The following is a 12,570-nucleotide window of genomic DNA, read 5'->3' as shown; positions in this document are numbered from 1 at the left end:
CACAGCTTATCACACACAGACACACACACAAAGATGAAGAAGATATTAGTATAGCAGAAATTAAAAATCAGTTGCAAATGTTTCAGTACTACTCCTATTTGAACCACATTACACAAACAACTCCACAACACTTGAATAAAATTATACAAGACATCATATATAATAGCTGAGTTTGGTAAGCATCCAGAGAGGTGCTGTTCCTCACTATTGCAAACATGCATAATTTTATACAAGTCTGTGTAATTTATCACACAATTATTTATGTGTAATGCAATTTGAACCAGAGTGGTATTGAAACAATTGTAACCAAATTCCTGTGTAGAAGTGACAGGTTCTCAGCCAACTCATAGAAGCAGAAACCACTATAACAGCGGTGGAAAAGCCAGAGAGAGGAAACAACACAACTGTGAGTCAGAGACTGGAGCATGTCTGTGAATGACTTTAAAGCAATCAGTCAAATGGTTCTTTTCTGGATGCAGTCTAGTATGTTTGTGTATGCAGCAGCAGTATCTTAGATATGAGAGCAATAATCCATTGCAGACCTTCGCTGAGCTTCCTAGAGAATTAATAATTGCTGTGGGTTGAAGTACCTTTTGACTCTGAAGATAAGTGATCAATATAGTTCATTGGTTCATTGATTGGGCTGGGGTTTTTTCTAGCATGACATATTGCCTGTGTATTTTCTCATTATATATAAAAATATAAATATTCCATTAGGAAATTAGTTCTTAAGGAATCAATGAGCTTAGTGCTACTATTAAAACTGTAAAGTAGCAATGTATTACAAAGAGTGATAATTTCACTAATAAAATTACCGTAATAGTATATAAGTTACAAAAAAAAAAAAAACCCTGCAAAGACAAGTAGTATAGATGTAAGAATTTCATTGGTGAGTGCGAGAGTAGGAAGGGAGTAGGAGAATGTGTGAACTGATTGCTCCAGCCTGTTGGCTGTGGCCAGGCTGGGAGGAAGTTAAATTATATGGGAGTAAAATAAAAATATATACTGAATTGGAAAACTCTAATAGAATTAAGCAGAATAGGAGGAGTATAACCACACATCTCTTCTATAACATGACACCTATGCATGTCCTATCATAATTTAGCCTTCAAAACCTGACATAAAGCGCACTCCTCCTTCTCTCAAACATATTCTCACTCAGTCAAGGGAACTGTTTCCTTTTGGTTTTTTTTTATTCTGTCTTATAAGTTACTTGACGACCTCACTAGGCCCAGTGTCCTGAAAAGAGCATCCAGTACACACTGTAAAGTCATTGGCACTAGGGAGGGCATCCAGTCATAGAAACCATGTCAAACCTGACATTGCAACCTGATGAAGCTTGCTGGACTCTGTCAAACTGTCCAACCTGTACCAGCAAGGAAAACAGATATTAGATGATGACGATGATAATGTTGATTACATATACATATATATATACATACATACACACACACACACACACACACACACACATACACACACACACACATACATACATACATACATACATACATACATACATCAATACATATATATGACAAATAGTTGACTAAGAATCCGAAAGTCAGAGAAAACAGGCTCTCATGAATTTGTCAATAGAGTGAGTATATTAAACTTAATAGTATACAGTCTTACAGTCTCATAAATCAATATCAGCCAATCTTATCAATCAGTTCACACAGGTATCAGGTAATTGGCTGATTGCCTAACTCATCAGAGTTGCCTGAGTAGAGAAAAAGGTCAGCAATTGTCAGATCTGGTTTGTGGATGCAATGAAACTAAATGGAATGAACTCATAGGAGATGATTAGAAAAGGAGACTGTCAAGAGTTATGTCCCTTGTTCGTCCAAAAACCTGAGTGGTAATCGCCAGCAAAGCAGGGTTCAGATGTGGGTCATGTGGGGTTGATACGTGTTCAGAGAGATTTTGCAATGAAGGGATGAGGCAAACACCCAATCTTAAACCCATATGTGGTTGTAAATGTGTGTTTGGTTTTTGTGTGTAAAGCAGGGTGTGGTCAACAGTGTGCAGGACTTGCTGATCACAGACAACCTTATCCAACAACTACAGAGAAATATTGCTCAGCATCACTGGGAAGGTCCTTAATCACATGCTCCTAAACAGACTGTAAGTCTCAGTGCAGGTACTGTATGTGTATATATACATATATATATGACATTGCAGCTTCTGACAAAATAACTTCTAAAATACAAAATTTTGTCAAAAATGTTAAGAGTAAACCTGTTGTATGTGATACATTCTACTGGTATCGGAAGTTTGAAAGTGTTTAGTTAAAAAAAAATTAATTAAATAAACTGTACGTCTAATTGAATAGATCCGAAATGGATGAAAGGCAAAGTCGACCTCAGTGGAATTTGAACTCAGAACGTAAAGACAGGCAAAATACCACTTCTAAAATACAAAAATTTTATCAAAAACATTAAGTATAAACCCTGTTCTATGTGACATATTCTACCAGTATCGGAAGTTTGAAAGTGTTTAGTTAAAAAAAATTAATTAAATAATCTGTATGTCAAAGTCGACCTCAGCAAAATCTGAACTCAAAAACATAAAGACTGATGAATTACCATTAAGCATTTCACCTGGCACGCTAACGTTTTTGCCAGCTTGTCACCTTAGATTGATTTTAGAAATATATTCCTTAATTCTTACAGCTGAAGCATTACTCCCTGACTCTCTTACTGACACGAAATTTTGTGGCATTTCATCCCATAACTTTTCTTCTACCAATTTTTGTTCAATGCGACTAATGACTCTAAATTCCTCATATTTTTCTATTATTTAAGCCTAAGAAAAGTATACTTTTATTTTAAACTGGAATTATCGGAGTTATGGGCATTCAAAGTGTAATCAAATTTAATTGAAACCCCTGCATGCATTGTCAGCAATTATTTATTTATTCAGAGATGTTGTAAAAATGTCTATTAATGCAATGTCTAAATTAATTACTGCAATATGTATATAACTGTTTAGATATTGAAGTAGAATAGATGAAGAATAATTGTTTGATTTAGTAAATATGAAACATAATGAGATCGCTGTTGTCACATTAGAGCAGCTTGTGAAGCAGAAGTACCCACTCATATTCTTACTTGCTGTGGCATTTTAAAGGTTAACTTTATCAAGGTTAATTTATTAAAGTTAATATATAAATGTAGAATATATTAGAGCAAAAAAGTATGCATGTATATAAATGTATGAAAGAAGTCTTTAAAGTTTAAGATTCAAATCAAGAAAGTGCAATAACAAAGTTTAGCAGTTCAAAACATTGAGTAGTGAAATGCAGAATTAGGTCTGCTGATCGTAAGAATCAAATATTGATCACTTCACTAAAAACTGACAATTGCAAATGCAGGTGCTATTGGTTATTTCCCTTGGGTGTTTAAATAAAATATCATAGTTATATGTAGTAGATATAAGGATCCTTTCCAGGGGCCCTATTATCGATTTTTGTCAACAATCTAATATATACATATATATATATATAAACATATATATACATATATAAACATATATATATATATATATATATAAGTATATACATACATGTATATATATATATATATATATATATATATATATACACACACACACACACACACATATATATGTATATACATATACATATATCAGGTCATCCCATAAGTTCTGTCCGATTTTACCTTTTTCAAAATTGAATGAAATTTAATAGTATTTTAGAATGTCTAATGGAATTAAAAATTATTTTTATGCATTTGTGTATATTTGAACTAATTGTTTGAAGTAAATCCTGCATTATCAGTTGAAGAATTGGCAATAAAGCTTAGTTCAAACCATACAACTGTTCATTGTCATTTTCAACAACTTGAAAAGGTTCCTAAACTTGGAAAATGAATGCCTTATGAATTGTCCGAAAGCAACCGCAAATCCTGAGTTGACATCTGCTCTTCTTTCCATTCTTGCGAACTCATTTCACCCTTTTTGGATAGACTTGTGGACTAGTGACAAAAAATGGATCTTCTATTGAAATGTTAAACATCATAAACAGTGGCTTGGTAAAAGGGAAAAAGCTCAACCACAACTAAGAAGGGAACTTCATGGGAAAAAGGTTCTTCTTTCTACCTAGTAGGATTGCAAAGGAGTAATTCATTTTGAATTGTTACCACCTAATGCAACAATCAATGCTCAAGTCTACTGTCAGCAATTAGAGTGTTTGAACCAAGCTTTGAAGAAAAAAGACCTGCTTTAATGAATCAAAAAGGAGTGATGTTTCATCAGGACAATGCACAACCTCACACTGTAAAGATCACATCACAGAAGATCGAAGAGCTTGGTTGAGAAAAAATTCCTCATCCACCTTATTCTCCTGGCTTTGCTCCTTCAGACTACCATTTATTTCATAGTTGACAGAATCATTTGGGGGACAACTTTCGCAAGCCAGGAGGAATTCTTTGCTTTGAAACCAAAAGAGTTTTACATTGATGGGATTAAAAAGCTTGTAAATAGATGGAAGGAAGTCATAGATAATCAGGAAAAGTACATTGATGATTAAATTTCAATTAACTATAACATTTGATCATTTGTTTTCTTTGTTTAAAATTCGGACAGAACTTAAGGGATGACCTGATATATATATATATATATATATATATAGAAGCTCTGTGATTGAATTCGGTAGGCGGAAGTTACTGCCGTGTGTGTATGTGTGCGTGTAGGTGCTCAGTGCCTCTCCGAAAGAGAGAGAGAGGAATATATAAATATATATATATACATACGTTATTTTAATCACATCTGTTAGGAGATGCTTTATCCATTCCATAAATGGAATGAAGCTTAGGGCAGGAGGAACTAATGTCGTCAAACAGTATCCATTCGTCAGGTGTTTTAACCCTGAAGCGTAACACCCTCCCATTTGTGGGTCAGCAGAGGTGGCGAAGTCGCTGCTCCTCAACTGCTCTTGGCTTCCAGCTTAACTCTTCTCTCTTCTACACCAAAGCTAGCAAGTGCCTCTTTCAGTTGCCTCTCCTATCCTATGCACAGCCACCTTTCACTCCTTACCTCTCATTCCAATTGCTGTAAGAATCTTCCATGCCAACTTGGCAGGGAATGCAGTTTTTGTCATTTCATTGTTTCATCCATCGTGGGCCATTTGATTCGTTCTTTTATTGGCTGGGAATAGTCTCCTGGTGTGGTATTGAATGGGGTGCCTCTCCTGAGGACTTGAGGTGACACAGGTACTGAGAGATTCCAGTCTTGTGGGGTGCTTCCTGTCTGGATTTCTCCTGCGTCTCACCAGGTGTTACCACTGTGCACTGCACCTGTGCCCTCTCTTTTCCACAGACAGACCTATCTTGGTGTATCTTGAGCCCTTTCTCATTCTTGCAGATCTTTCATGCAGTGACACTTTACTTCCAATACCTCCCCAGCTACTGATGTTTCAACAGGTGCTGCAACTGAAAACTGCAACTGTGGTTCTTTCTTCCCACAGTCTCACCTGGCTGGTGTCTCTTGAGCCCTTTTGCATTCTTGCAGACCTTTCCACAGAGACATTTCATTCCCACTATCTCTCCAGTTTAAGGGTGATTGGAGCTGTCTCTGCATCCATAAGACATTCCTAGTCGTTACTGTTGTATCTGTCCTGTTGAGTCTCTCATTCTCCCCAACTCTCGGGAGACTCTTGCTTCCTAACACCACCACCATCACCTCTGCCTTTATCACAAATACAGCTCATACTATTACTATCACCCAATTACCATCACAACCGTCAATCTATTACTGCCCTTACCGTCTCAAGGGAATAGTAGAAATGTCATTGAATAGCGAGAGAGGGGGGGTCAAAGTGTGACACACTGATACACAGAAATTCATTTTGGCATTTATTATTATTATTATATATATATTGTAATAAATAAGCGTGGGTGCCTGTGGATGCGACATCATTCACAGTGCGTAAATGAAATAAAACATTTTATGTTTTTCTTTCACTTCCGACATTTTTATTTTCATTTCTTTCACATATTACATTTCAACTTTCTACATGCTAAAATAAGATTTAAGGGGTACCCTCGCTTTTACAGTTAGGTCTTTTAATGCGATCTTCTATATTTATATATCTCCATAGGAGCGGGGATTTCAATACATCTTTTTTTTTTAGAAATTTAGGTAATTTTTTTTTTTTAAAGAAAATTACTCTCTCTAATTGATTTTTACTGCGAACACGCCCAGCAATCTAAAGTATCGTACTAATTGGCATGCTGTTAAAGTATTCGTGAAGCTAAAATTCTAAATTGAAAATAACGGTAGTAATAATAACCCAAATTAAATAATAATAATAGTAGAACTATAGCTACTAGAGGACTAACCAACAAAGGCATAGTCATAAAAAATGCCATATATATATATATATATATATATATATATATATATATAACTGAAATAACCAACTTGAAATTAAGGGCCGCAAAAGCGACAATACTCAATTTAACGTACACACAACATACCTATTTGTAGGTGTGTCAACGATCACAATGCAAAAACAAACGGTGTATGTGTTTATGTCTTGTAACTTAGCGGTGTGACAAATAAGATCGTTAAGTACCAAACCTAAAAGATAAGTACTAGGGTCGATTTAATCTACTAAAACCTTTGGAAGCAATGTCCTTGTGTAAGACCTAGTCCAACGAATAAAAGCAAATAGAAACGTGTGTGTGTGTGTTACCCACTCAAGGTGGATAGAGTCTGTAGCTAACAACTGAGTAACCAGAAGGAAGATTACCCATGGATTAAAATATTTACCAGTTTTATAAAAAAAAAAAAAAAATTAAATAATAGTAGCGCAATCATGTACATGAATGAATGAAATGAAGTCGTAGATACGGATGGAACGCGGAAATTCTTTTAAAATATATATATGTCCATCATTTCTCTCTTCATTTCATGTCTACAATTGTTTGAACCAGAATAGTAAGCGTTTTTTATGTGTGTGTGCGTTTTTTCTGGGTATTTTTCTTGTATATTCCACAAGTCACACTGTTTGAAGTTGTTTTATAAACTTAATATCCCCTCCCCCCACAAAACTCAGTGGATTGCTGTGATTTAATGATTCTCCCCCGCATCAGTTCTTTCTACATTGATACCGACTCTCCAAGAAAAGGACTGCCATGACCATGGCATTCCATACCGACCATCCAAATAATCTGATTATGGTATCAAGGTGATAAATATCGCAATAACGAAGTGCATGACGGCATCTAATCCAGGTCGTTCGTCCAGTTAAAAGCAGTAGCTGAATATGTGAAATCACACCCTACTAGCTTTCTTTTTGAAGACATTAAATAACATAGACCCAGATACACTAAGCCTGTAAAAAGGACGGGATGGTCATAACCGGAACACCTTTAAGCATAGTTTTGTTTGAACAGACGCTAACCTGGGGCTAAACAACAACCAGAATATACAGCGAGTTTATTTATTGTGTAAATATATATGTATATATACACACTGAATACAAGTGTCAAATTGCTCGGACGGAAACGTATGATCATACATTTTACTGGACCACATAACACGCGTTTTATATATATATATATATATATATATATATATATATATGACTCTCCCTTAGACACAGCAGAATACATATATAGGTATAGGCAATCAATATTTTATGTATATATATGACTCCCTAGACACAACAGAATATGTATATATATATATATATATATATATATATATATAATACACAAACAATACAGTTATATGTGTGTATGCAGACATAATTCAACAAGTTGAGTGATTTTTGTTGAAAAACCAAAACAAAAACATGAACATATGTGAACTGTAAAAATAAAACTAAAATTTAAAATATAAAATAAAACTATACAAAAATGAAAACGAATGGTGAAATGACTAAATTTATAAATAATGAATTACCGGATAATCTTTGAGTAGGTAGGTTTCAAATAAATATTTTCTTTTATATTACAAATATATATATTATATATAAAACCAAAGTAAGAGATTCACTTTTCTCCTTGCAGTAAAACTGTACTTGTATTATTGAGAGCAGCAGCCTTCGGCAAAGCGAGTGGGTCGAATTATAAACAGTTAGCCAGATGTTGAAATTTTGTTTGTTCATTCATAAATAGTAGCAGCACTAGGAGCCGAACGAACCTGTTTATCGTAAACAACAACAGCCGCAACCCACATATATATACACATATATGTGATTGTTCAACGATATCTTTTAATACGTCAAACAATGAGACGGTCTACGTAATGTGAGGTTATTGTACTGTCAATATTGGATAAACAAAATGATAACAAAACAAAAATATACATGAAAATGTTATTGTGGTTGAGCTCAGGTCAATCATAACTGCATAAACCTAAAATTAAATGTATTCTAGCTATGCCTATCCTTTGTTTTTGAAAGTCATACTATAATATGGTGTGTTCTTTTTATTAAGAGGGTATTGTTTTGAAAGTGATTCTGTTGCTATTTCTAGCCGGTCGGGCAACCACTAGTTTCCCTCGATTTATAAATGAAACGTATACTTCCGTGTCCCATAGTTGAAATATTCACGAGGCAAGTGCTTAGCCGTTTTACCCACTAAACTGTACTTTATCAGTTAAGAATTCCGGGAACCAGAATCAATATTTGAATTTAGAAACATAAAACAAACTAAGATAATAATTGTATATTATGTTATACTATATTGCATTGTGTTATATTATTGTCATATATGTACATATACGTAATCCAGGGTTTGGTATTACGTGTAGATAGACTTGTGTATAGAAGGTCACATATAGAGAAGGGTCACAAACCACCGAGAAGACCTCCATGTGGTCGCTTAAACGGCTAAAAATAGCAGCCCACTCGCTCTTAAATTGCGCTACTATGTTGTCCGAGATATCCCGCGACTGTAATACTTTTGGTCATAGGTCTGCTCAGTCAGGGTTGATCTAGAATTAAACAACAAACAGCAGAACGGTTTGTAGATATAAGCTCATTATTTTATATATCGAACTAACTGCTTTAAAGTTCGTCGCCAACGTTCAAATCACTTGAATGACAAAATGCGTTTTATATTTTAAAAATACCAGTGCAGTGTTAGAATCGATTAATCTATATTTTCTCAGCACAAAACATTAGTTAAGAAATCCATTATTATTATTATTATTATTATTATTATTATTATTAAGTGAGAGAGCAGTGCATGCCATCAAAGTGACACTGGGGTAAAATATACGAAGCCCAGTATACCCATCATGACTACCCGTCTGATAAGGGTACACCAGGCACATGCATCACAACCATATGTGCGCGACATGGTGATCTCATATCAAGATAAAAAGCGCATGACCTTACAGGTGGGGCCCAGTTAGAATTTTCTTCTGGTCGAGTAGCCCATCCCGCTCAAAAGGTCCCTGAATAAGGATTGTTTAAGGATGTTGAACGAATCACCCATGTTTCCAAAAGTGAACTATCCAAGCCTCCAAGAATTCCTCTCAACACACGGCTATGATGCTCCCCCACTACTTCTGCTCATGATCAGAGATGCACATATCGTCAGCCACTAAGGGACATGCTCAACTGGTTAAGGTCAAACAACTGACAAGCAAATCTGTGGTATTAAGCAGAATATTTGCTGTAGCCCATCTTTTATACCAAGACAAAATAATGTACATGATAACACTTCCAATCAGTTAAGATCAGAAGCCATGAGAGCCACTGCCTGGTACTGCATCAGGGAATTTTATTATTATTATTATTATTATTCCTACATAATGCAAGTGGGAATGCAAGTTTCCTGAGATCTGAGATTTAGCAACACAAGTTTCATTTTTATCAAGAAGTTATTTTACTTCTGTTATAGAGACAGATTTTGATATTGATCTTGGCCTGTAAGGCCGAGAAACAGAATGAATAGCAAAGTACAGTTAATCATTCTTGTTATTTGCTAAGTCATTCATTCTAGTGAATTTTCAAATCCGTTAACTGATTGAATGTCTTTTTTTGTTGTTTTTGAAAACAATTTCTGAGAAGTTGTCAATCTTTGAAGATGCTTGTTTGTTTCTCTAGTTTTACTAGAATACCCGGCGTTGCCAGGAAAATGATGTCCATAAGGGACCAATCTAACCTGTGGAATGAGAATCATCGTACTTCTGAATAAATGTAAATGGGTATATTATTTGTTACAGATATACACGTTACTTTTTAAACTTCTTAAAACATTACGCTTTAATAACCCAAGGAAATAAACTGCCATTCCAGCCGTGACACATATATATGTATATACACACACCCTCATTACAGTAACCCCCTAACTATCGAGTATTATGTTCCAAAACCTGTCACAGAAATAATTAAAATTAAAAAAAATATAAATACCTATCGGCCGCAGAAATTCGGATATACTGAGGAGTCCGCGATATAAATTTACATATATTAGCCAAAAAATCCGCGATGTAATGAGTGCGCGATAGGTGAACCGCGATGTACTGAGTGCGCGATAGGTGAACCGCAAGGGATTACTATATATCTTTCTATATACGATACACGGCTCAGTTGTGCAAGAAGCATTATCTACCCCTACGTACCTTTTTAATTACGTACCTTCTTAATTTTTATTTAATTTACAACACTTCTTAGTCCTGCAAACCTAAAGCGTTAGAAAATAGAGATAAGTAGTCTTTGCAAATACGAAAGGTTGGAACGATAAGGTACACGTTCTCTAACTGCCCACAAGGTCTGGAGCGCAGATACGTAGCAGCATAACCAAGTACTTATAGTATTGGCTGATGCAGATGCAAAGAGGGTAAAGCGAACTAACAACGGTGAAGGGCTACAAGTAGTGGAGCGTAGAAAGCTCGAGTTTTGTAGGGTGAATGAACGTTGCAAGCTAACAACTATAAGGAAGAAGAATGATCCAAAATGAGAGGGTATCTGGGAGATCTCTGTTGACCTTGATGGTAAATATCACTTCTCACTTTTTGCCACTACAAGACCCGACCTTGTCATGTGGTGCAAAAAGAAATGTGGGCGGTAAAATGGTAGGGCTGTCATTTCCTGGGAATTGTGCATTGAAGATGCTTTCTCAAGAAATACAAAATACAGTGAATTGGCTGAACTCCGTGAAAACAACGAACGGGAGGCAGTGTCTTCTTGTAATGATGGGCATTAGAGAATTTTTTAAAAAATTAGGATTCACTCGATGCTCAAGACATTTGGACTAGGTGCAAAGGAGAGAAAAGATGTTTACAGAAAATTGTCAGGAGCCGCTGAGAAAGCAAGCCATCACATTTGGCTCAAGCGACAGTACTAGTGGTATAGCAAGAACGAGCGTTGAGGATGATAGAAACATATGGTTCAGAGTTGCAGCATCTGACTCAACCAAGTTCGAACTGTTGTGTGGGAGGTTTGTTGGCTACATCGGTGAATCCGGGCAATTCTGGTGTCGCGATGGAAGGGTCTGAACATTCACAGAACTGCTTCACCGCTTGGTAAAACATATACTCCTGCATTTGGCGACGGAGTATAGCACTACTCCCAGCACATGTTTTTAACCTAAATGCAAACAACTTTAGTTATTCTATTGAATCCGTTAACTGATTCAATTTTTTAAAACAATTTTTGAGAAAAGTGTTCTTGATAAATACGAAGTATTTCGGAGACAATTCACTCGGGTATTTTGGTCAGCTACTTTGATTAAAAAAAAAATGTCAATCTTTGAAGACGCTTGTTTATTTCTCCAGTTTCTACTGGAATACCAAGCGTTGCACGGTAAGTACTGTTACCATGGTAAATTTTCTGGTAACTATTAATAATTAAAAAAAAAAATTGAACTACATATAGCACTGCGGCGAACAAATTGAACTTAAAAAATAAGCTTTTGACTTGGTGCATAAAATGAAAATGTGAATCGAACAATTAGATGACAAGGAAATTATTAACGGTGAAAGCGATCACTTGTGAATATAAAATCCAACGGCTTTATTGTTCCCGCATCTCATTCATGATGACCACCAAAATGTGAAACATTTTTGCTCTTGCGATTCGCATGCCTGCTTCTGGGTTCAGGCGATACCATCATTTTATCTTGATTGACGAAAGAGAACTGAATCTAGATTCACACAAGTATGCCACCGCAAATGGAATAAAGACAATTATAATCTAAGGGTTTAATCTGTATTTGTAGAATATTAAAGTTGTTTTCAATAGTTATTAAATACTTTTATATTGAAAAGCGATTTTAAAAAGTAAATATCTTCTCTTTGTAATACCATCTTGCATCACTGGATGGGAATGTCTGATGTAAATAAAAGCAACTTACATCAACTTTATGCACATTGAAAAGCTTATGAGATTTATGTGTGCATTCATGTGCATTGTCTAAGAAATTTCTCGTAAATTTCATGGAGAGACATCTAGATTGCACCAGGTTATTTTCTCTGTTTCTCGAAATGTGGGAATTCTCCATGCACATTAATTCCATATTAAAGCCATTCCTCGGTAACGCCTCATTGTAACGGAGATATCAAAGATATCTCTGAGAATAGAGTGGA

At 35.4% G+C, this 12,570-nt stretch overlaps 1 protein-coding gene across 1 annotated transcript in view; it reads right to left on the bottom strand.

The window, feature by feature from the left end:
- The window catches only part of LOC115230435 (carnitine O-palmitoyltransferase 1, liver isoform), a 98,092-nt gene extending 89,798 nt beyond the window's left edge, over positions 1-8,294 (bottom strand). Inside the window, exon 1 of the mRNA XM_036499501.1 lies at positions 7,933-8,294. The gene's annotated coding sequence lies outside the window, so the exon portion shown is untranslated. The remainder of the gene's footprint in view (positions 1-7,932) is intronic.
- Between the last annotated feature and the right edge of the window lie 4,276 nt (positions 8,295-12,570).

This window comes from Octopus sinensis, linkage group LG2 (genome assembly GCF_006345805.1).
Source record: "Octopus sinensis linkage group LG2, ASM634580v1, whole genome shotgun sequence".
NCBI classification, from domain to species: domain Eukaryota; kingdom Metazoa; phylum Mollusca; class Cephalopoda; order Octopoda; family Octopodidae; genus Octopus; species Octopus sinensis.
The sequence above is the reverse complement of the archived record's forward strand: the minus strand, read 5'-3'. Positions and strand labels throughout refer to the sequence as shown.